The sequence below is a fragment of the Ceratotherium simum genome, chromosome 27 (assembly GCF_057802395.1).
Source record: "Ceratotherium simum simum isolate JZ-2026a chromosome 27, ASM5780239v1, whole genome shotgun sequence".
Taxonomy (NCBI): Eukaryota; Metazoa; Chordata; class Mammalia; order Perissodactyla; family Rhinocerotidae; genus Ceratotherium; species Ceratotherium simum.
This window is the reverse complement of record NC_141926.1, coordinates 26,717,941-26,742,186: the sequence shown is the minus strand read 5'-3', so window position 1 is coordinate 26,742,186 and position 24,246 is coordinate 26,717,941. Positions and strand designations below refer to the sequence as shown.

Sequence of the window (24,246 nt, the reverse complement as noted above, 5' to 3'; positions counted from 1 at the left end):
ATCAAGACAGAAGCCCAGCTGTATACTGGGCACATGGGGAGGGTGGGAGAAGGCTTGAGGCCCAATGGACATTGAATGCCAAGTACAGTGGGTGACTATACCCAGTGCCCACTCTCCAATGGATACAAGATAACCAATCTACTTCCTGTCCTGTTCCGGAACTCTCCGAGGCTGAATGGACCAGTTTGAGATCTTGGTAACGCCAGTGGAGCAAAACTAAGAAAGGCTTTCTCTGGTCTCTGCAGTCATGGTTCCCAACCTGAGCTCATCATCTGAATTTCTTGGGAAGAGTCCAGGTATCCATTACAAAAGGTCTAAATCAGCCTTCCTGCCGCGCCTCCACGCACGCCCGTCGGCCCCGGGTACGTCTCCGCCACCCGCGCTCGCACGCATGGTGCGTGGTGACGTCGCGGAGGCTCGGGCGCCATTCCGGAAGCGCGAGCAAGGCCGCCATATGTGCAGGCAGCGGAGGAGGAGGAAGAGATGGACGCCCCGGATTCGGCCTCAGGGGTCTTCTGCAGCCGCATCCTGAGCATGGTGAACGTGGACGATGTCAACGCCATCATCCTGGCCCAGAAGAACATGCTGGACCGCTTTGAGAAGACCAACGAGATGTTGCTAAACTTCAACAACCTGTCGAGTGCCCGCCTGCAGCAGATGACTGAGCGCTTCCTACACCACACGAGGACCCTGGTGGAGATGAAGCGGGACCTGGACAGCATCTTCCGCAGGATCAGGACGCTGAAAGGGAAGCTGGCCAGGCAGCACCCAGAGGCCTTCAGCCACATCCCAGAGGCGTCCCTCCTGGAGGACGAGGATGAAGACCCCATCCCGCCTAGCACCACAACAACCATTGCCACCTCAGAACAAAGCACGGGCTCATGTGACACCAGCCCCGACACCGTCTCCACCTCCCTCAGCCCGGCTTCGAAGACCTGTCCCACGTCCGGCCTGGCTCCCCTGCCATCGATGGCCGCAGCCAGACGGACGACGAGGAGATGCTGGGCGAGTAGCCCTGCTCCCAGGGGTCTCAGGGCAGTGGCAGCACCCCCAGGTGCCTGAGGTGGCAGTGGGTAACCCTGCCTCAAGATCGTCAGCTTTGCCATGATAGTCTGTCATCCAGGGCTCCAGGGGGACAAGCTCCTTTCGGGGGTAGTCAAAGTCCTGGGGGGTTTGTTCTTCTCACTCCTCCCTCACCGAGAACACCTCTCCTCTGCAGACCCCTCTGCTGGGCCGGGGGCCATCAGCGCAGCTGGAGTTGTTGGACTGGGCACAAGGGAGCTTTTCCAGATGAGGCCTGAGGTCTGCTCTGATCAACACTCCAAGGTTCCCAGAGACCAGAGCCAGATGTCCCCTGCCCCAGCACCCTGCTCAGGACCTCCTGAAGGTGGGCAAGCACTGTCCTGTCTGAGTTCACCCCAGCCCATCCCCCACACACCTACTAATTCTGGTCTCCCTGCCCCTTTTTCCTACCAGAGTATTGATGAAAGCATCTCAAGGCGGTTTCTGAGACAGTTGTAGAAGGCTCAAGACAGAGGCTGGCCACCTACTCAGCCGAGCCAGCCTGACAAGGCCTGTTTCTCTGACCAGAGGTGTGCACCCTGAGAGCCCAGCAGGCCTCTCCTGGGGTCTCTGTGGAGCAAGCCAAGCCACCTTGGAAAACAGAGAGTTTAAACAGAATATTTTTGTACCCGATGTTTACAGATGCTGTTGGGAAGTTATCAATAAAAAGACTCTGTTACTAAAAACAAAACAAAAAACAAAAAAAAAAACAAATGGTCTAAATCAAATTATCTAGATCTGCCCTCAGGAATATCTATTTTAAACAAGTTTTCCAGATAATTCTTTTGTAGCCAGTTCAGCACAGGTGTGGGGACCAGTGAGTTAGAGGGGAAAAAAATCAACCTTCCTCACCGTGACATTCAAGGCTATCAACCGCATAGCTCCCATCATTCTGTAGTCATTCACCTTAGTGGAGTTTTTTCTCTTTTCCCTAGTACTTGATCCCACTCACTTCTGTACATTTGCTCATATTTTTCTCTTTGCTTTGTATGCTGTCTTCTCCAGGTGGAAAAATCCTGTAGTTACATCAAGATCCGTTGGATCTCTTGTGAAGTTTCCTCTGATCCCACCAGCAGAATTAATTGCTTCTTTTATGTTCCCGAAGAACTTCGTTCATACCATTGGTAAGTATTTATCATGTTAAGTTTATAGTGACAAGGTCAAGATATTCTGAAGCACAAACCAGGACACATGATCCAACAATCAGAATTATCTCAGTTAATCTAAGATAGTTGATCACCACCATTACAGTTGCTTGTGTGTCTTCCCTGATAAAAATATGAGCTCTTGTAGGCCAGAGATAGTGCTGAATTTACCAGTGTAACCCACTCAACCTTTAAGATAGTACAAGGCACATAGAAGATGCTTAATAAATGTTGAATCACGGAGTGTTTATGTGAATATGGTGCTACCAATGTGAGCGCCAAGATACTTTTAGCACCACTCAGAAACTAGGAGCTCCAGACTCCTCTCAGAAGGTGAACGGAGAGAGTTTTTTTTGTCTTTCTCTCCCTTTCTTTGATATATTTCAGTCAAGACCAGGCATAAAGCATGCTGAGACATCAGCAGTGTCAGGCCAGGAGGGTGAGGGAGGAATCCATGACCTGCCAGAAGGGAAACTAGAGCTGGCTATATAAGATATATACCAGATGCTAGTTCTCATAAAATTTAAATTCTAGTAGGGGAGATGGGCCCCAAAACAAGTGAAACAAATACAGTGTTTCCAAAATGCTTTATGTAACAAAGGAATCAGACAACAAGGAAGTACACAAATCAGATGATTCAAGTAGTGATAAGTGCCTTGAAGAAAATAAAAGTGATGATGTGTCTGAAGGGGTCTGCTTATTGAGGATGGTGGAGCAGGATTAGAGCTCTCAGGTATGTTGAGTTGTGTTGGCTCTCAGAGTAGTGGTCTCAGATGTGTTATGTTTTGTGTTGAGAAGTGAATATGAGGAAAGGGCCAGCCATGCAAAGAGCTGGCAGGAAACCTTTCCAGGAAGAGGAAACCTCAAGTGGCAAACTTGGAGATATGAATCAGCTTGAGTGTTTGAGGAACAGAAAGAGACACGATGTGGCTAGAGCCCAGTAACAGAGGGGCCAAGCTGTAGGAGATGTGGGTGGAGAGGGAGGGAGGGAAGTTTATGTGGGGCCTTGGAATTTTCTTTTTTTTTTTTGCCTGGTTTTGTTTTTACTGGAGGCTCAGGTGGCACATGACAGTCCATAAAATGGCTTTAGAGGTAGGGGGTAGAGGGGACACAAGAAGTAAACTGGTGTGGGGAAGAAAAACAACGAGGAGGGGGCCAGCTCCATGGCGTAGTGTTAAGTGCGCGCGTTCTGCTTCTGGCGGCTGGGGTTCGGATCCCAGGCACGCACCAACGCACCACTTGTCAGGCCATGCTGTGGCGGCGTCCCACGTAAAGTGGAGGAAGATCGGCACAGATGTTAGCCCAGGGCCAGTCTTCCTCAGCAAAAAGGAGGATTGGCATGGATGTTAGCTCAGGGCTGATTTTCCTCAAAAAAAAAAAAAAAAAAAAAAGAGAAAGGAAAAACAACCAGGAGGAGGTAAGAGCTGGCTGGTTCCTTCTCAGCCTGATTTAAGGGAGAGAGATGGTGCCTCTGAACAATACGGATGGAGCCTTTCCCTTAACACTTGGTAGGGGAGAGAGGAAAAACAGCAAAAGACTGTTGCTTTGGCCCTCCTGAGTCTCAAGGAAAAGGAGGAGGAAAAGCTGGTGTTTTGATGTTATGAATTATGGGACAGGGAGGGGTGCTGGGTCAGTTGGAAAACTGGCAGCTCTGGTTGTCCTTTGAGTTGGAATCGCTCCAGTGTGGTGGTGGTGGGGTCCCCACTGTTGATGGGGCCTGAGGTCTGCGGGGCTGTGGGCTGCCTGGGTCCGCGGGGCTGCTGCGTTGCCACTAGAAGTAGGGGTTGTTTCGTGGGCACTGGGGCTCAGGCCAGGAACCACCAGTATGGCTTTGGCTGGGCTGGTCTTGCCATCCCCTCCTTCTGTGGAAGGCTGCTGGGGGGCCTGGGGCAGATAGGTCTTCAGTACCTGGGTGGGAATCTGGGTGTGGGAGGAATTTTCATTTTATGCCAAGTCGAATGGAAAACCCTTGGAGGGGTCGGCCCGGTGGCGCAAGCAGTTAAGTGCGCGCGCTCTGCTGTGGTGGCCCGGGGTTCGCAAGTTCGGATCCCGGGCGCGCACCAACGCGCTGCTCGGCAAGCCATGCTGTGGCAGTGTCCCACATAAAGTGGAGGAAGATGGGCATGGATGTTAGCTCAGGGCCAAGCTTCCTCAGAAAAAAAGAGGAGGATTGGCATCAGATGTTAGCTCAGGGCTGATGTTCCTCACAAAAAAAAAAAACAAAGAAAGCCATTGGAGAGTTCTAAGCAGGGAGTGACATAATCTCATCATTTGATCTATAATTCTGAGAAATTAGGAGGTATAATTAGCAAAATTAGGTGATTTCTAAAATACTTTAAAAGGAGAGAGTATAGTGAGGAAGTACAAAGATTCAAAGGTGAGTCAGGTTATTGACTTAGCTAATTGGGTGGATGTGGGGTGCTACAGAAGGAGAAAGCTTTGTATGAGAGTTGATGTGTTCTTTTAGACATGCCGAATCTGAGGGTCCCATGGGGCATCCAGGTGGAAATGTTGCATAAGAAATTGGGTATATGTGTCTGAAGCTTTGAGGAGAAGTCTCAATCAGAGATACAGATTAGAGACTCATCATCATCATGTAGATGGTTGCTAAAACCACAGGAGTGGCTGAAATTACACAGAAAGTATGCAGCATGAGTGGGCTAAGAATGAGCCCTTGGGAACAAGAATATTTTTAAAGTGGATGGAGATAACAGTATCAACATAAGAAACACGGAAAGAAATCAAGGGAATTGTTTTTGTAATAAAGACTTAAATATGTTCATTAGAGTTGATAGTATGGAGTCATTGGTGACCTTGGGGAGGTAAATTGAAGCAGAAAGTGAACGTTGACTGCTCTTTGAGAAACTTAGCAGAGAATGGAAGGAGACAAATTGTAGGGAAGAGTACAGGGTTAGTGGAATATTTTTTTAGGGTGGGAAGAAAAGAGTAGAAAGGAAGAGACTGAATATTTAAGAGAAAAGGGAAATTTAGAAGAATGAGAGCTTGGAAGAAAGACTGGAGGTATTTGGAGGAGTTATCTTTAAATGGGAAGGACACCTCATTCTCTTAGCATGAAATGAGGTAGTAGAAGTGTGGATGTCCACATATTTGCGTGCAAGGTGGTAAGTGTTTAAAACTGAAGGGGGGCTGGCCCTGTGGCGTAGCGGTTAAGTGCATGCGCTCCGCTGCTGGCAGCCTGGGGTTCAGATCCCAGGCGCGCACCACTTGTCAGGCCATGCTGTGGCAGCGTCCCACATAAAGTGGAGGAAGATTGGCACGGATATTAGCTCAGGGCCAGTCTTCCTCAGCAAAAAGAGAACTGGCATGGATGTTAGCTCAGGACTGATCTTCCTCACACACACACACAAAAAAACCTGAAGGGATTTATAGTGGATGGTCCCAATCGTCTTATTTAATCTAGTTAGATAGTAGGAAGTTGTTGGCCCAAGAGCTCTGTTTAAATATATATTTTTGCTTTTTAAAATGTTTTATTTTTTTTTATTGTGGTGAAATTTACATAACATAAAATTAACTATTTTAGAGCCAGCCTTGATGGCCTAGCAGTTAAAGTTCCATGCACTCCGCTTTGGTAGCCTGGGTTCGGTTCCCGGGTGCGGAACATAATTCATCTGTCAGTAGCCAGCTTGTGGCAGCGGCTCACATAGAAGAACCAGAAGAACTTACAACTATACACAACTATGTACTGGGGCTTTGTGGGGGACAAAAGAAGAAAAAACGAGGAAGATTGGCAACAGATGTTATCTTAGGGAGAATCTTCGCCTGCAAAAAAAAAAGAAGAAAAAGATTTTTAAAAATTAACTATTTTAAAGTGGACAATTCAGTGGCATTTAGTACATTCACAATGTTGCGCAACTGTTACTGGATACAAACACGGGTTCTTTACTCACCACACAGGAGGGGCCAAGTAAAAACTGGAACACCAGGCTCATGGCAAGGAAAGGGTTTTTATTTCAGGTGACGTGGGCCAGGAGACGAGAGTAAGCTCTCAAATTTGTCTCGTCTCCCCAAAAGACAGGAGGCAGGGGGTTTTAAAGGTTGCCAAGAATGCAGCTGCTTGTAGGGAGGGGGTGCCTGTGGCCTTGCTGGTTGGCGCTTTCCCACCAGCCTGAGTTTGGCCTTGTGAAGCTGCTTGCAGGGAGGGGGTGGCGAGATAAGGGAATCCGCAGGTGGGTGTCCTTGGTTGTTTGCCTCCGTGATGAGTGGCGGATCCTGGTGCCAGGAAGCCAAGGAGTTGGGGTCTGGGGAGCTTCAGCTTCTTGATATTCTCTGGATATCAGTTTCCCTGTAACAAACCTCAAGAACCAGTAATTAGCCCAAACTAATGAGGCCAGCTGGGCTTTTAACAATTTGTAACTTCTATTTGCCCTGTGAAGTTTAGGGATACAGAGGTTTAAAAAAAACTTGTATTTACATATGAATGTAACTTAGACAAGCAGAGAAAGGGGATGAGTGCTTTTGGTTTTAACCCCATATATGCTGGGTTTAATGTAGGGAAACTGATACCAGGGTTGGCATCGCAACCACCACCTGTATCTAGTTCTAAAATATTTTCATCACCCCAAAATGAAACCCCATATCCACTAAGCAGTTACTCTCCGTTCTCCACTTCCCCGCTCCCCTAGCAAACATTAATCTGATTTCTGTCTCTGTGGATTAGTCTATTTTGGATATTTCCTATAAATGGGATCATACAATATATGACCTTTATGGTCTGGCTTCTTTCACTTAGCATAGTGGTTTCAAGGTTCATCCAGGCTGTAGCATGTATCAGTACTCCATTCCTATTTACGGCTGAGTAAGATTCCCTTATATGTGTATATCATAATTTGTTTATCCATTCATCTGTTGATGGACACTTGGATTGTTTCCCATTTTTTAAAATTGTGGTAAAAAACACATACCATAAAATTTACTATCTTAACCATTTTTAAGAGTGTAATACAGTAGTGTTAACTATATGCATATTGTTGTGCCACAGATCTCTAGAACTTTTTCATCTCGCAAAACTGAAATTCTACTCATTGAACAACAATTTCTCATTTTCCCCTCCCTCCAGCCCCTGGTGATTATATTCTATTTTCTGTTTCTATGAGTTTTACTACTTTAGATATCTCATATAAGTGGAATCATGCAGTATTTTTCCTTTTGTAACTGGCTTGACTAAGCATAATGTCCTCAAGGTTCATCCATGTTGTAGTGTATGACAGAATTTCCTTCTTTTTTAAGGCTGAATAATAGTTATATATATATATATAAAATCACATTTTCTTTATTCATTCATTCATCAGGGGACATTTAGGTTGCTTCCATGTCTTGGCTGCTGTGAATAGTGCTGTCATGAACATGGAGTATTAGGAAAACAGTCAGAAACAAGGAGAGTCAGGCAGAAGCCCACAGCTGGATAAAATATTTGGTAGGAAAACAAATGATACCAAGTTTAGGGTTTGTTTAGTAGCAAAAAACATCTTAGCCAGCTGGCAGCTGTGGAGTACAGCTCCTCTTACTTGGTCATCAGGCCCTGTCCTAGGAGTTGAGTTAATTCGGAGACATATCACAGGGAGGCTATGGGTAAGTAACCTCATTTTTCTGACTGTGGAATAGGGTCAGGCAAGAGCTTGCAGTGGCAGATAATCATCAGAGACCTGGGCTGCAGGGAGCAGGAGATCTGCGCTGGGGAAGCCAGGGAGGGGTTAGCTCTGGAAGCCTCATTATTTTCCTCTTCAATCACCTCACCATCTTCTGCCTCCCTCCTCTTCTTTCTTTCTCCTCCTCCTCCTTCTTTTCTCTCTCCTCCCCCTCAGTTCTCTCCCTCTGCTGGTATTGTTCCACTTAAACCTTCATGGACACTGTGTACAGGAAATAGGTGGGGAGTAGTGAAGACTGCTTATCTTTGCTACACTCGTGTTATCTTTGTTCTCTTAGTTCCCCACAGTTCACATCCCTTTCCCAGTACAGATCAATTGAGCTGAGGAGCTGCAACCAGGCAGAGTTTTCAAAGACAGCACCACTGCTCCAGGCTAAAGAATCTCTGGTCACTTCTCCAAGAAATGGCTTAGGTTGTCTCAAAGGCTGGGAGCCATGCTCTCACTGCCTGCTGAGCAAGTGTGAGCCTGCTTCAGATTCTCCTTCCCTTTCCCCTTGAAGTCCAGATCTGGAGAGACAGGAGGACTGGCTGCTCAGCCCCAGCCACCCATAAAGAGGACAAGAAGGAAAGCAGAAGTGCAGCCCATTGCCAGGGTTAGCTCTCAACTTCCAAAATTCTCACTACCCCCTTAATTGGCTTATTGACACTAAACACTTCTGATCAGAGCAGAGATCAAAGTCTTGAATGATTTACTCCTCTCTTCTGTCTGCTCCAGTCCATGTGACAGTCTTGCTTTAGTGAGCCTGATGAGCTAGCTCATCGCTGGCATGGATTCAGTAGCAAGAAGTAGGGGTAGGGAGGCCAGTTTCACCCTCCCCGGCTGAGGAAAGAGGAGGGCAGGAACACTTCCTGTGCTGTATGCTAGCCACACGAGTGACAGTTACTTCCTAGGTATTAATATCAGTCTGTTCCCTAATCCATGGGCCACTTGGGTGGTGACATGTAAACTGAACATTTACTCATGCTTTTGCACTTTCTTTTATTTTAGTTTCTGTTGTTGTTAAAGTTATCTTTTAGAAATATTTATCTGCCCTTGCTTTGATGAGGGGAAGGGGGAAAACAAGGTTTTGGTTCATGGCTAGGCCTGCAGAGAGGATCCGTGTAGCACAAAAGTTTAGTTAAGCAGTTGGCAGTAAGAAGAGCCCGGGAGAGAGGTAAGAATTCAGCAGGAGAGAGAGGTCTGGCCAGAACCCCCTTGACCATTTCTTCCTGACCACCTGGAGTTGCCTACTGCACAAGCCCATCTCTGTGTATTGCTTAGAGGATTTTTGTTTGATTTGGCTTAGAGTTGTGGAAATATTTACTTCTGATTGCGCAGCAGGTGGGTAGGCATAGGATCAAGGAAGAAGGGAGAGGACTCTTTGATTTGGCCGTTAGGTCCGTTTGTTCCAGGAATTCTAAAAGGGAGCTCTGGGTAGAGTTTCATACAGTAATCATTTTTCAGGTTAGCCTCATTCAGTGAGTTTGGCTACATTAGGTGGACTAACTTGGAACCCCCGGTTTCAAGTCCTGGACGACAGAACTAGATGTGAACTCTTGGAGCATGAATCATTTGAAACTACCTGTATGTGAAATGTCTTTGTTGTTCCTTGCCCTCTGGTGGCTCACATTAATTCATAATTCTGCTCAAAGTCAAACACCCTTTAGGACCAGCCTAGGGTGATTTCTCTTGGCCAGCTCTGGAGAAGGATTGGGCCACCTGCTGTGCACAGAAACCGAGAGAAACCCAGGCAGGATGAACAATGAGATTCCCAAGTAGTTCAAGCTCCCAGTCAGTCAGTCTTTGGGCTCAAGGCCCAGTTATTCTAGAGGCTGTGCTGTATATAGAACAACACTGATGATGAGCCTGTTAGAACAATTTGATCTCTGATACCTGCGAAGAAGACTGGTGCATGATAAATGAAGATGACCTTTAGACTGTTATAGGGAATTGATAATGATGTTTATATCCCATGAAAGGCCCAGAAAGGTTATCTCCCAGCCCTTCTTAAAAAGTGATGATTGAACTAGAGAAAATCTTTGAGAGACTTCTGGGCAGCTACTGAGCCAGGTAATTAGATAACACACCAGTCTCAAACATCATAAAAGTATCCTCTGTCCCTTGAAACAGAAGCTGGAGCCCTCCTGTAGAACAGCTTTCTCAATGCTCTCTACCACATCTTGTTTTCTTTGTAACGTTTCCTTTTCTTTTATGTCTTTCTTTTCTCAACTCTCAGATTTCCAAAGGCGTACTTGAGATCTCATAGACTGTTCTTTACAACAAAGGTGGGCACAGTGTTAAAAGGGATATAAGCAAGGGTATTTGTCTTAATAATAGGAGGTTCTAGCTAAGTGCTTTCACTGGGTAATTGCTCAGTTTTAGATCCAAATTTCAAACCACTTATAAACATTTCTTCTTGAATATCAGAAAGGCATTCCTGTATTAGTTTTCTATGATTGCCGTAACAAAATATCACAAACTGAGAGGCTTAAGGCAACAGAAATTTATTCTCTCAGTTCTGGAGGCTAGAAGTCTGGAATCCAGGAGTCAGCAGGGTTGGTTCCTTCTGGAAGCTCTGAGGGAGAATCTGTTCCATGCCCCTCTCTTCTAGCTTCTGGTGGTTGTTGGCAATCAGCATTCCTGGCTCGTAGATACATCATTTCAATTTCTGCTTCCATCTTCACGTGGCTGTCTTCCGTCTATGCGTGTGTCTGTGTTTCTCCAAATCTCTCTCTCCTTATAAGGACACCAGTCATTAGATTTAGGGCCCACGCTAATCAAATATGACCTCATCTTAACTTGATTGCATCGGCAAAGACACTATTTTTGAATAAGGCACATTCACAGGTACTGGGAGTTAGGACTTTAACATATCTTTTTGGGGGACACAATTCAACACACAACAATCCTCGGCTACAATTCTAAAGCCAAAATCGTGATCTTCCCTAAAACTATACCTCAGACTTTCTATTCAGTTCAATCATTCATTTATGCAACAAATATTGGGCACCTGCTCAGCATAACTGTTGGCGCTGTGAATATGATAGTAAACATCAGCAAAGACCATGAAAATCATTTATATAAGTCTGAAAGCATCCTCTATTTTATCACCCTCCTCCCAAATCCAAACCATCATCGTGTCTTGTTGACTTTATTTCTTGAATATTTTTCAGATCCATTCACTTCTTTCCAACTCCACCTCCAACTCTGGAGCCCAAACTCTTACATTCTCTTGCTTGGACCATTGTAATTGCCTTCTGATTGCAAATCACATTTGATTCTACTCCTGTCTAATAAGTTTCCACATTGCGACTAGATTCCCTCCTACCTCCCCTCCACAAACGTACACTTAAAACACTTATGACTTCCCAATACTTTCAGAATAAAACCAAACTCCTAATCCTGGTCAGTGAAGCTCTGGGTGTTGGGCTCTCCCTGCCCTCCCAGCCACGGCTCTTACTGTGCCCTACCCCTCGCTTTCTTAGGTGTAGCCACATTGGTCTTCTTTCAATCTCTCAAATTTTAAAATGTGTACAGATCACCTGGGAATCTTGTTAAAATGCAGATTCCAATTAATTTGATCTGGGATGGGGCCTGAGATTCTGCATTTCTAACCAGCTCCCAGGTGATTCGATGCTTCTGGTCCAGGGCTCTGCTTTGAATCCAAAGGTCTATCAGTCCCCATGACCCCTTTGCAGATGCTTTTGCACAAGCTGTCCCTGGTTTTCCTCAATACTCTTTCCTCCTCTCTTCACTTGAACACATTGTTCAGATCTCAATTCAGTATCGCTTCTCAGGGAATTCTCTGATCTCCCCAGCTAAGCCAGATCCCCTCAACCCCACTGTGAAGTCTCATGGAACCAGATGCCTCTCTTTAGCACTTAGCACAGTCAAGTTCTGTGTTTTCTGTGGACATTGTTGTGATCAAATATTTATCTCCCCCACTAGACTATAGGCTCCACAAGGAAGAGTCTGTGTCTGTTTCTGATTACCGTTGTATCCCCAGAGCCCAGCACAGCGTGAGGCTCTCAGAATAGACACTCATTAAATATTTGTTGGATGAATGAACGAGTGATACCCAAGTCCCTAGCATTCTTTCCCTTCACTAGCAGAGTAAAGGAGTGACTTAATTATGCTGCCCCAGTGGATGTTTAGACACTCAGAAGAAAATGGCTTTGTCTTTCCCTTGTTGTCACAGGAATCCTGCTGCTTCTATTTTGGATTGCCCCCGATGATGTCAACAACCTTTGTACACACACTCTGAGTTTGTTTCTGCCTTGTGGCTGTTCAGCTCAGATGGTGACCTGGGGTTAATAAACTCGCATTTTTGCAAACAACAGAGATTCTCTCTGATTACTTAAAATAACTTGTAAGGCTATATGTGAAAATAAGGAAGATGGGGATCTCAGCCGGATAGGCAGTCCACTCAGACAGCAGAGCTCTGCACTGCTGTCTGGGGTTAAATGCAGCCAGCCCTTGTCGCTGTGTCAATAGTGTGGGTTGATTGCTCTGTACTGTGTGGCCCCACCACTAAGACAGCTCAGCTACTCTTCCTGGCTTTGTATCGCTTGGAGTATCTTTCAGTTTCTGTTCTTGCCACCACTTGGTTACCTTTCACTACCAGCTGCTTGCTCATAGTTTCCACCATTTCCTTTCCCTGTGGTATCGCTGCATCTGCCTTCTTGGCTTTTATTCCCTGGTGTCTGTTGCTCTCATTCTCTGTATACTTTGCCTTCATATTCACCCAGAGAGGATTTGATTGCTTTGCTTAATCACTATTATCTTTTTCTGATTCTCATGTCACAACAAGCCTAGGCCCCTGACAGGCCTGTACTGGATTTGCTTCCTGTGAGTTTGGTGCTCATGCTGGTCCAAGCAGGTCTGAGCAGGACAGTATGCTCGCATGCAGTGGTGTGCTGGAGGTGGCTCCTACTGGTCCGCCAGAGCTGATAGTGAAATATTTAGAAATTTGATGAACCCAGTTGTTAAAGAGTTGATAGCCTGAAATCAGCCCAGGTAGGAGTATTTACACTATGGAAATTGGCAAAGGCTACAAATCAGGGCTCTTTTTTCCCACAGAGCCAGTTTGCCAGCACACAGCTGCATGGAATAGAGAACAAGGCTCATCCTCAGGAAGCGTTCAGAGCCGTTTCTCTTGGTGGTGTGGTTGCCATTCTGAGGCTTCCCTGATGGGGGCAGTGTAGCTGGCAAGTGCCCTGCGTGGCTGATTCAGTCTCGACAGGTCACTCCCAGGGCTTTCAAAGTAGACGCAGGCTCCTTTCATTATTGTTGCTGCCTCAGTTGCTGCTATACTTATATTTTTGGTTTAGTTTTGTGGGAAACAAACCACTGAGATGGAGATTTGTGTGCAAAAACGTTTTGAGGAGTGTGCTTGAGTTCACCTCTTATGGAGGAGAGAAGAAGGTAAGATTGCACACAGGGAGGAATGGAACTGCAGTGTATTCATCAAAAAGGTATCAGCTGATCCCGTGAAAAAGACAAGCAATTAGATGGGCATTGCTCACTGGCCGAGGTGGCTCTTTTCAGAGCAGAGTGATTCCCAGGGAAGAGCCCAGCTGAGAACCATGGATCGGCCGCCAACACTCTCAGCAGATGGAAGGATGAGTACCTTGTCTTAAAGGGCAGTCGGGGTGGCTCACACACATCCAGTACGTGTAGAAGGGAAAAAAGTATGTAAAAAGGGTTAAAATTTCCCTAGAGCATGTTAAAGTTACTTGATTAAGTTCCCAAGTAGGAAAGCTTTCATCATTTTTAACAAATCTTTAAAGGTTATTACTCTTACTTCATACAATCTTTCCATTTTTCAGAGCCCTCATTTCCTGAAAAGAATTGCAATCCCCGGTTTCCTCACCAGCAGGATCAGAAGACAGTATAATTGACATTTCATAGTATCACACTTACCTCTCTTGATCACCTCTGCCCACCTCTGCTTGTCCTTTCTTCTCAGAGGGGGTTCCTGTCACCAACATGAGTGTTATAAACCAATGATTACGTATTCGGCTGCAGCCTCTTTCTCTTCACGTTCGTACATCTCCTTCCTGGCATTGGTTTCTTTTTTTTTTTTTTTTTTAAAGATTTTATTTACTTATTTATTTATTTTTCCCCCAAAGCCCCAGTAGATAGTTGTATGTCATAGCTGCACATCCTTCTAGTTGCTGTATGTGGGACGCGGCCTCAGCATGGCCGGAGAAGCGGTGTGTTGGTGCGCGCCCGGGATCCGAACCTGGGCCGCCAGCAGCGAAGCACGCGCACTTAACCGCTAAGCCACGGGGCCGGCCCCTGGCATTGGTTTCAATGTTTCCCACCCCTCTTTGTCTGGCAGACCTCTGTTTTTTTTTTTTTTTTTTTTTTATATAAAGTGAAGATTTTTATTTTATTTATTTATTTATTTTTTGGTGAGGAAGATGGTCCCTGAGCTAACATCTGTGCCCATCTTCTTCTGTTTTGTATATGGGACGCCGCCACAGCACGGCTTGATGAGTGGTCTAGGTCTGCACCTGGGATCCGAACCTGTGAACCTGAGAACCCCAGGCCACTGAAGCAGAGCGCACCTAACTTAACCACAACCACTGCCAGTGCTGGCCCCTGGCAGACCTCTTGTACCTTTCTGTGGGTCTCAACAGCCTATGTTGACCTGCCCAATTTGCAGATATGGGTGCCCCAAGAAGTACTACATTGGGGGAGCCTTGCCAGATGTGGCACATTAAAGATGGCTACGAGTTCTTTGACTCTCCTCCCATCAAGAGGTTGTAGGGGAGAGAGGAGTGTCTACGTCCCTTTGCCTTGAAACTGTGTGACTCAGTGATTGCTTTGACCAGTAGAAAATGGCAGAAATGATATTGTACAGGTTGCCTGGCACAGCCCTTAAGAAACTGGCAGGTTCCATCTCCTCGTTCCTGGAAAACTTTTTCCAGGAGCACTGAGTTATGTAAGAAGTCCAACTAGCTGAGAGCATCGTGTGAAGAGTCCAGCATAGGCGCTCTGGTCAGTGGCCCCAGCTGAGCCCAGCCTGCCAGTCATCCCTGCCCAGGTGCCAGGCGTGCATGAAGCCGTGTTAGACCCTCTGTTCAGCCCATCCACCAGCTGAATACCCTGAGCAACCTCAACCAGTGCCACAGGGAGCAGAGGAATCACCCAGCTGAGCCCTGCCTGAATTCCTGATATACAAGATCTTAAGATATTATAAAATGAGTATTGCTTTGAGCTGCTACGGTTTGGGTTGATCTATTACATGGCATTAAATCACGAGATCATCAAGTGTATGGCATTCTCAGTCTCTGACCAGGACAGTGATATTTTCTTCATAGTTGTTTCATAAATGCTACAACTGAATGTTCCAAAAAGTGTTAACAATTAAATGTTATTCAAATTTCATTAAGAAATTAAGTGTCTAAGACCTCTTTCTGTTATCTTCCTAGACATGCATCGGGATGTATATTTGGAATTCAAGGATTTTTTCCCTTAGATGAGTAGGTATGGAAAGTGCCATACCTTTCTCTACGTTTTCTTCCTTTTTTCTCTTTCTCTTGGATTATAGTCCTTTCCGTCTAAGCCATACCCTGTAGAAAGGAATATGAAGAGGCTGGGAAATAGAAGGTTAAAAGCAGTGGTGTTTGGGGTCGCCTTCCCTCCTTCAGAATGGAGTGGATGACACAGGTCATTTACCACTTGGGGGATGTATCTCTCCTCAAGGACAGAGAGCTTCAGAAGTCTGACCTTGCTCAGAAGATGCCACTCCAAGGGCATTCCACTCCAAGTCACAGGTTGAAATTACTCTGTTCGAGTCCACGTGCATCTCAACTCATTGGCTCTAGCGCATTTACGTTGCATTTGTTATCTTTAAGCTCTGCCTTTTTAGATCAGTGGTTCGCAACCCAGGATGCACATTAGAACCACCCAATGAGCTTTTAAAAGGTACTGATGCCTGAACTCCACCCTAGAGCTCCTGATTACATTGATCCGTGGGCACCAAGGCATCAGTATTTTTTTACAAGCTCCTTAGGTGGTTCTGATATGCAGCCCAGGCTGAGAACCAAAGTGCCCTCAGGAATCACTGCATGCTTGCACATCTTGATTAGTGTTTCTCTTCTCCCTCATGAGGCCCCAGCATCCTGAGGACGTATCCTAGGTCATATTTACACTTCTTGTCTGGTTTTTGTATGCAGCCCTTTCCATCTCATTCCCCATCCTTCTGCATAAATAAGGTGTTAGTGAGGAGGAAAGCCTGGGGGAAGAGAGGTGTTCAGAACAAGGCTTCTGACACTGGAAACTTGAGGGTACCTGGGTAGGGAGGGCTCACACCACTGATGGCAAGATTCTCCTGTCCCCAATGGGAATCCCAACAAACTTGAATGTGGCAATGAGAACTGCCCAGAAGACAAGCTTTTGAGGTCTCCTGAAATATGCTGACGGGGGTCCCTGAGCTATATTACCCTTGTGCCTTCTCTGTCTCACTCATCTGGTCCTCTTGTTGCAACCTGTGGTTCTGGACACAGCCATGGTACCATTATCACTATCTTTGCTGGTCCAGTTCCCCTCTCTTCAACTTGACAGCTGGAGTTCTATCCTAATTCTGCCTGCTTCATGAAGTCTTTCCTGAGTCCATCCCCAGCCAGTCTCATATATTGTTTGGAACTTTCATAACATCTGGCAGCAGGCAGAGTAGAAATAACAATGGATTGGGAACTAGACCAGGCTCCAATTCTGCACAAACCGGTAGTGCCTGAGCATCTATACTCACAATAAGTGTTTGTCAAATGACTGAATGATGAAATGAATGAGTTGCCTTGGGTGAGAAACTTTTCTGAACTTCCATTTCTTTACCTGTGGGTTAGGGTCATTATAAAGAAGTTTGTGTTTTTTTTCCCCCCTCTAAGAGTGGTCCTTGGAATGCCTGTATCAAAATCCTCTGGAATTCTTGTTTAAGTGCTGAGTCCTGCCCTCCCATCTGAATCAAAATTGCTGGAGGTCTGAGAATCTACGTTTAACATGCACCCCGTGATTATTATGTTCAGTAAAGGTGGAAAACCACTGAATTAGTGGTTATCTGTTCAATTAAAGTGACATGATGGCAGTTACAAATGTAAAACCTTGGAATTCATAGAGATGGGAGATTCTTTTTGTTGACGGTAGATGGAAGAGATCTCTTGGGTGGAAAAGCTGTTAGGTAGTAGAAAGAACTTGAAATACTCCAGGAACTTCATCTGCAGGTGGAAACATTTTGGGGCAGAGTGATAGCAAATTTGAATATCACTGATTATTCGCATATCCTCCCCCTTCGTAGTCAATAATTACATATTAAATACCTGCTCATCAGGCTAAGCCAAGTACTGGGGTGTGGGGGTGATTTTTGCTACATCTATTCCGTGTAGATGTGGCTGTTATATTATTTATACCTGGCAGTGTCAGTTCCAGGACCAGGAACCAGAAGCCCAAGGAAGTAACTGAATCCAATTTCCAAGATGCTCAACTGGCTTCTTACAAAATCTTGAACTCTGCATTGCAACTTCTTTTTTGACTAGGGTTTATGGATTCTGTTTTCCATAGGAATGGCTTCTGAATTTTATAAATGAGATAAGCGAGGGAGAATAAGACTTTCTTTATAAGAATTTTTCTTGTTACATATCTTTGCTGTGATGTACCAGATCTAAGCTGGGGCTGCATGTTATATTACAGGTTTTTGGACTGTGAATCTCCTAAAGATATAAAATCACCAACTGTGATGACTTTATTCCTGCTCAAATCAGCATGCGGCTTCCGATGAAATTTCTAGTCATCAAAGAGCAGACTTGCTGTGCTTCTGATTAATTGTCAGAGCCTCTCTTGTTAGAAGAGCTGCCTTTATTTCTGTCTATATTACTGAGCCACTGTGTGATCTTAAGTATGTTAAAGAGCTTTGGGATATCTTAGTTTCACATTCTGTAAAATGGTGATAAAAATACATTGCATGCATCTTTCAGAAGCACTATGAGGATTAATGAGATAATGTTAGCAGGCATATTAAAGTCACCCAGTTTTTTTGTATTCAGATTTCTGATTCATTTCCTAATACTAAAAAAGGGTCATCTATTTAAAAAAAAATAAAAAGCAACCATGCAGGATTAAGATTATGGGAAGCTGTATTAGTTATTTCCCAAAAGGAACAAACGACAAGGGGAATTATTAAGCTTCTATATATAAATCTTCCCTTTTACTTTAATTCCATGTTTTGTCCATACTTTAGAAGAGAATTTTTTACTGTGCTAGGAATCTTGATCCATATGCCAGACCGTCTGTTTAATTTAAAAACCACTGAAATGGACTGAAACCTTACATTGTCAGTAATAATTTGCTTTCCTGAATAATGAGGGTGATATCCCTAAACAGGCAATAAGCCCAGAGCCCATGAGCATTGTTATCTTATCTCTGAGACACCTCAATCCCTGCTGGAGGAAACTCAGAACCAAAATTCATGGGCTAAGAATAAGAGAGGAGCTATCCATCATCACTGGCCCATCCATCATGCTGTTGCCCCACATCGTGCAGGGAGTTTGCCTGCCATGAATTTCATCAGTGGCTGTATTTTATAAGTCGAACCTGATGATCAGACAGGGTCACCCTGAAACCCCATCTGGAGAGGGAGGCATCATAGGGAGGCTGCCTGCCTCTCCTAGATTGATGGCTATCCCAGCATCCGTTGGTTTTCAAGATATGGAAGGCAGCTTAGAAAAAGCTAAGGCTCTTTCTGCCAACTTTAAAAAAGCCAACTTTCTGGCTCCAAAAGTGGACACAAACCACAGGAACTGGGCGTTGAGTGGGAGGAGAGGGACTGGAGGGAGGGAAAAAAGAGGGAATAGAACAAACGAGAAATAAAACATTGGAAAAAGAAAAAATATAAGCAAGGTGGGGGGAGGAGACACCCGAATTATATGTAAAAGTGAGGATAAAAGAAAAAAAAGAAAACAAATGGAAATAAATCAGAAAGATACTCATTTTCACATTCACTGAGGTGATAGGTTTGGATCCTCCACAAAGCTCCCTGTGTCAAGTGCACTGTATCTACTTTCCCAGGAGCCTTCGTTTTCACCGTGTTCACATATATACTCCCCACTCAATCCTTTCAACAAGCTAGTCCAATATTATCTCTATTTTACCTGTGAGCAAAAGGAGGCAGATTTATTGTGAAGCAAATAAAGCTTAAGTTTCAGGGCATTTCACTAACACAGGCTCATTCCAAGGCTCTGGGACGGGCCCTAACAATGTGATTACATTGTCACATATTTCTGTAAACTTTAAAAAGGAACCACATCTTCAGATTACTGCTGTCTCTTTCCTTTCTGACTTCTCCTGACTTCTCTTCCATCATGCTTCACCTCATGTTGGGCGACACTGGGGCATTTTTTGGCACCTGGCCGAGGGAAGTTTAGGTGAGACTGCGTTTAGATGGGGTGTAGTGGGATATACTTAGGGGGTCTAGGTCACTTCCGTGTATGGTTAAGTTATTGCTAGCTGTTCCGGGCTAGAGTAGCTTTCCAGACATGGTGCCCCTCTCCCCTGACTCAATCTCCAATTCCTGTGGCGCCTGGCTCTGTGGACAGTAGAGAAGAAAGAAAGCTTGAAATGAAGGGTGTTAGAAGGTAGTTTGGAGGAAATTTTTACAGCCATCTGATGTGTAAAATTGTGAGCAGACCATGAAAAGACGTGGAAAAGACTTAAATGCATATTACTAAGTGAAAGAAGCCAATCTGAAAAAGCTACAGACTATATGATTCCAACTGTATGACATTCTGGAAAAAGCAAAAATAGAGACAATAAAAAGACTAGTGGTTGCCAGGGGTGGGGAGAAGGAGGGGGAGTGATTAGTTAGAGAGCACAGAGGATTTTTAGGGCAGTGAAAATACTCTGTATGATACTATAATGGTGGATACATGTCACTATACATTTATCCAAACCCGCAGAATATTCACCACCAAGGGTGAACCCTAAAGTAAACTATGGACTTTGGGTGATTGTGATGTGTCAATATAGGTTCATCCTTGATGAAGAATATAGTGTTCTGGTGAGTGAGTTTGGTAATCAGGGAGGCTATGCATGCATGAAGTATATGGGAAATCTCTGTCCCTTCCTCTCAATGTTGTTGTAAACCTAAAACTGCTCTAAAAAGAGGTCTTAAAAAATTGATGAAACGCAAGAAAAATACAAAAATTGCAAAAAAAAAAATTGCAAACACAGAGGATTCAGTTGTTTTTGAAGCCTAGGCAAAGTGGAGATTCCTACAGTCAAGAATATACTTGCTAATGTAGCACATATAATTATAAGCACACCATTTTTCTTCCTTTTTTTTTTTTTTGTGAGGAAGATCAGCCCTGAGCTAACATCCATGCTAATCCTCCTCTTTTTTTGCTGAGGAAGACCAGCTCTGAGCTAACATCCACTGCCAATCCTCCTCCTTTTTTTCCCCAAAGCCCCAGTAGATAGTTGTATGTCATAGTTGCACATCCTTCTAGTTGCTGTATGTGGGACGCGGCCTCAGCATGGCTGGAGAAGCGGTGCGTCGGTGTGTGCCCGGGATCCAAACCCAGGCCCCAGTAGCGGAGCACGCACGCTTAACCACTAAGCCACAGGGCCGGCTGGCCCCTTTCTTCCTTTTTGATGGGAATCCCACAAATAGAATTTATTATAATAGCTGTGTTGGTAAGGCAAAAACAATACAAACAGGAAGGACAACTGAGTGTGAGGTTGCTTTTTTTATGTATCTCAACTGTCAATAAGAGAGAAACAAATTTGAATTAATCATGCTAGGAAGAAAATTTTTTTCTTTTTGTTCCCTTTAGAAAATATTACAAAATTGTCATCATATGAAAAGATTATCAAAGAGTATGCAGACAAAGATGTAGGGGGAAAAGTATTATAGAGGTATTCGAGGCAGCATAAAAATATCTTATTATTCAGGATTTTGTGATATTTGCTGAATTTGTCAGCTTTTAAGATTTTTTTTGTTATGATTTCATTTCTCACTATAAATATGTAGTCACTTTCATACTTAATTTTGGATTAGTAATCGTGTATTTTTCTTAAAGAGGGTCTTTAAATCACATAGAATCTTTAAGTTTCGCAAAACCTGGATTTGATGATGGAGATAAAAGTCAGATGGATAGTTTTTCTAAGATCACATGGCAATTGGTGAAAGAGGCCAAACAGCACAGAACAGCTGAGTTCTCTTCAGCCGCCTGTCTAGTACTTCAGTCTTTCTCTGGCTTTAAGAGAAAAGTGAAAGACAGTACTGCTCTGGACATGTTCCAGAAAGCACACACACATTTAAATTGATGTCACAAAATAGCTAAACATCAGAAGGATGTGACCCGGAAGGAAATGACTAATAAGTCAATGATTTTATTTTATTTATTTAAGTGGTACATTTAGTTATTAAAAAAGATATTAAAAGGTAAAACAAAAAATTAACTGAATTTATTATTTGTTTTCCTTATACATAGAGATGAATAGAGAGTACGAATGTATATTCAGTAGGCGTTAGGAACAGTGCCAAACTTGAAATCAGAAAACCTTGATTAAAGTCCCTGTTCCACTTCTATGGGGCCTGGCGATCGTGGCAGATTTGGTTAATTGGCCACATAATTCCCTCCCATCCTAGCTACCATGGTCTCTTGGAGGGTCTCCCACAATAGCTGGTCTCCCCTCACCTCCATGGGCCTCTTGCAGTTCAGTTGCCTCACTGAAACCTGAGTGATATTTTGAAAATGCAAACAATGTCCTCTATCTGTACCATTTGTGCTTATTGTCCAGCCCCCACAACTGTCTACCCCTCCAGCTCCTTTTGCACTGCACTCCCTGTCACTTTCTGTGCCCCAGCCACCTGGTCAGGTCCCTCCAGACCCTCAAGAGGCCAAGCTGTCTGCTGCCACAGGGCCTTTGTACCTGCTCTGCCTCTGCCTTGTTCATGCCCATTTCGTTCATGCCCTCGCTTCTCTGCTCAAGCCTCATGTCCTCAGAAAGCCTTCCATGACCCCATGTCTCGGTCAGCTTGCTGTGTCCTCTGTTTCCATGTGAACGTAGCCCTTTCCGTCAGTATGTAAGGACACGTCCTCTAATGTGATAAATTGTGTCTGTCCCATAAAGCCAGACACCTGGGAGCAGGAATCCTGTCTCTTTTCATTCAACATTATATCCTGGCCCCTGCTCAGGAGAAGTCCAGTAAATATTTGCTGATGGAATGAGGCGGGTGGGCCAGAGAAAGCTGAGAACAGCCTAGTTGCTGGCAGGTGAATGGACCAAGGATAAGGAGTCGGATGTCGGGGGACTTGGGGTGGAGTTATTTCAGCGTGGGGCTGCTTAGACAGTCATTTGAGTCAGAAGACAAACTGGATGGGCCTGGGTCTCCAGAGAAAGGGGTTTCTCTCCAGTCAGCACAACAAGGCTTAGGGAACGTTTTGCTTTGTTGTGGGTGGCTCCAGGATGAGAGAGAGACAGAATCCATCTCTCTGTAGCAGACTGAGCAGAAGTAGGAGGCCTGCTTTACCCACCCCCATCCAGTTTATTCATTACATGGGGAGACTCCAGGGTATTAGAATGAGCGTGGGATAAGGAACTGGAGAATGGAAACCTGCATTCGAGTCCAGGCTCTGTCACTAACCAGTTAGCTACTCTACCTCTTGGTGCCTCAACTTCTGCGCTTGTAAAATGGGTACCTGTCCCATGACCCAGTTACTTGGCACCGATTGAGAGCCTTATCCAGACCTGCCAGGAGAACACCGGGAATGTGCCCATGTGCAGGGACCTAGTTAGTTATTAGCCATAATATGTGAAACATCATGTAAATAAAATATATTTAAAATCGCATGCTCGGTGTTATGTTTATGAACATTTTTTTATTAAGACCTTCTCAAAACTAAGATGGCTCATTTGGCTAAAGTTAGGGGCTTAAACCAATACTCATTTAATATCTCCCGGGTCTGTTGGTCAGAATTCTGGGTTGGCTCAACTGGTTTCTCTGCTTTGGGTTCACAAGGTTGAAAGATGTCCAATAGCTGGGCTTTCATTGGGAGGCTCGAGGAAGAAGCCCCTTCCAAGTTCATTCAAGTTGTTGGCAGAACCCAGTTCCCTGTGGTTGTAGGGCTGAGGCCTCAGTTTCCTTGTGGCTGTCAGCTGGGGCTGCCCTGAGCTTCTAGAGGCCTCTCTCTGGTCCTTGCACTCACTGCCTGCATCTGAGAGACAGGAAAGTCAGGACAACTCCTTCTCATTCTGGCATCTCCCTGACTGTCCATCTGCTGCCTCTCTCCTCTGCGTCCAGCCTGGAAAAGTTCTCTACTTTTTTTTTTTTTAATTTTTTGTTTATTGCAGTAACATTGTTTTATAACATTGTATAAGTTTCAGGTGTACATCATTGTACTTCTATTTCTGCATAGATTACATCATGTTCACCACGCAAATACTAACTACAACCCATCACCACACACTTGTGCTGAATTATCCCTTTCACCCTCCTCCCTCCCCCCTTCCCCTCTGGTAACCACCAATCCAATCTCTGTCCCTATGTGTTTGTTTATTGTTGTTATTATCTACTACTTAATGAAGGAAATCATACGGTATTTGACCTTCTCCCTCTGACTTATTTCACTTTGCATAATACCCTCAATGTCCATCCATGTTGTCACAAATGGCTGGATTTCATCGTTTCTTATGGCTGAGTAGTATTCCATTGTGTATATATACCACAGCTTCTTTATCCATTCGTCCCTTGATGGGCACTTAGGTTGCTTCCAAGTCTTGGCTATTGTGAATAACGCTGCAATGAACACAGGGGTGCATGTATCTTTATGCATTGGTGTTTTCAAGTTCTTTGGATAAAAACCCAGCAGTGGAATAGCTGGATCATATGGTAGTTCTATCCTTGATTTTTTAAGGAATCTCCATACTGTTTTCCGTAGTGGCTGCACCAGTTTGCACTCCCACCAGCAGTGTATGAGAGTTCCCTTCTCTCCAACGCATGTTGTTTCCTGTCTTGTTAATTATAGCCATTCTGACGGGCGTGAGGTGATATCTCATTGTAGTTTTGATTTGCATTTCCCTGATAGTTAATGATTTTGAACATCTTTTCATATGTCTGTTGACTATCTGTATATCTTCTTTGGAGAAATGTCTGTTCAGGTCTTTTGCCATTTTTTAATTGGGTTGGTAGTTTTTTTGTTGTTGAGATGCATGAGTTCTTTATATATTTTGGAGATTAAGCCCTTATCAGATGTATGGTTTGCAAATATGTTCTCCCAATTGTTAGGTTGTCTTTTCGTTTTGTTGATGGTTTCCTTTGCTGTGCAGAAGCTTTTTAGTTTGATGTAGTCCCATTTGTTTATTTTTTCTATTGTTTCTCTTCCCCGGTC

General features: G+C 44.5%; 1 pseudogene across 1 annotated transcript in view; it reads left to right on the top strand.

Annotated features, from left to right (window-relative positions):
* The first annotated feature begins 425 nt into the window (after positions 1-425).
* The window catches only part of LOC101397290 (kxDL motif-containing protein 1 pseudogene), a 42,054-nt pseudogene continuing 18,233 nt past the window's right edge, over positions 426-24,246 (top strand). The window contains exons 1-2 of the transcript XR_015548724.1: positions 426-1,387; positions 2,068-2,186. The product of XR_015548724.1 is annotated as a kxDL motif-containing protein 1 pseudogene (transcript). The remainder of the gene's footprint in view (positions 1,388-2,067; positions 2,187-24,246) is intronic.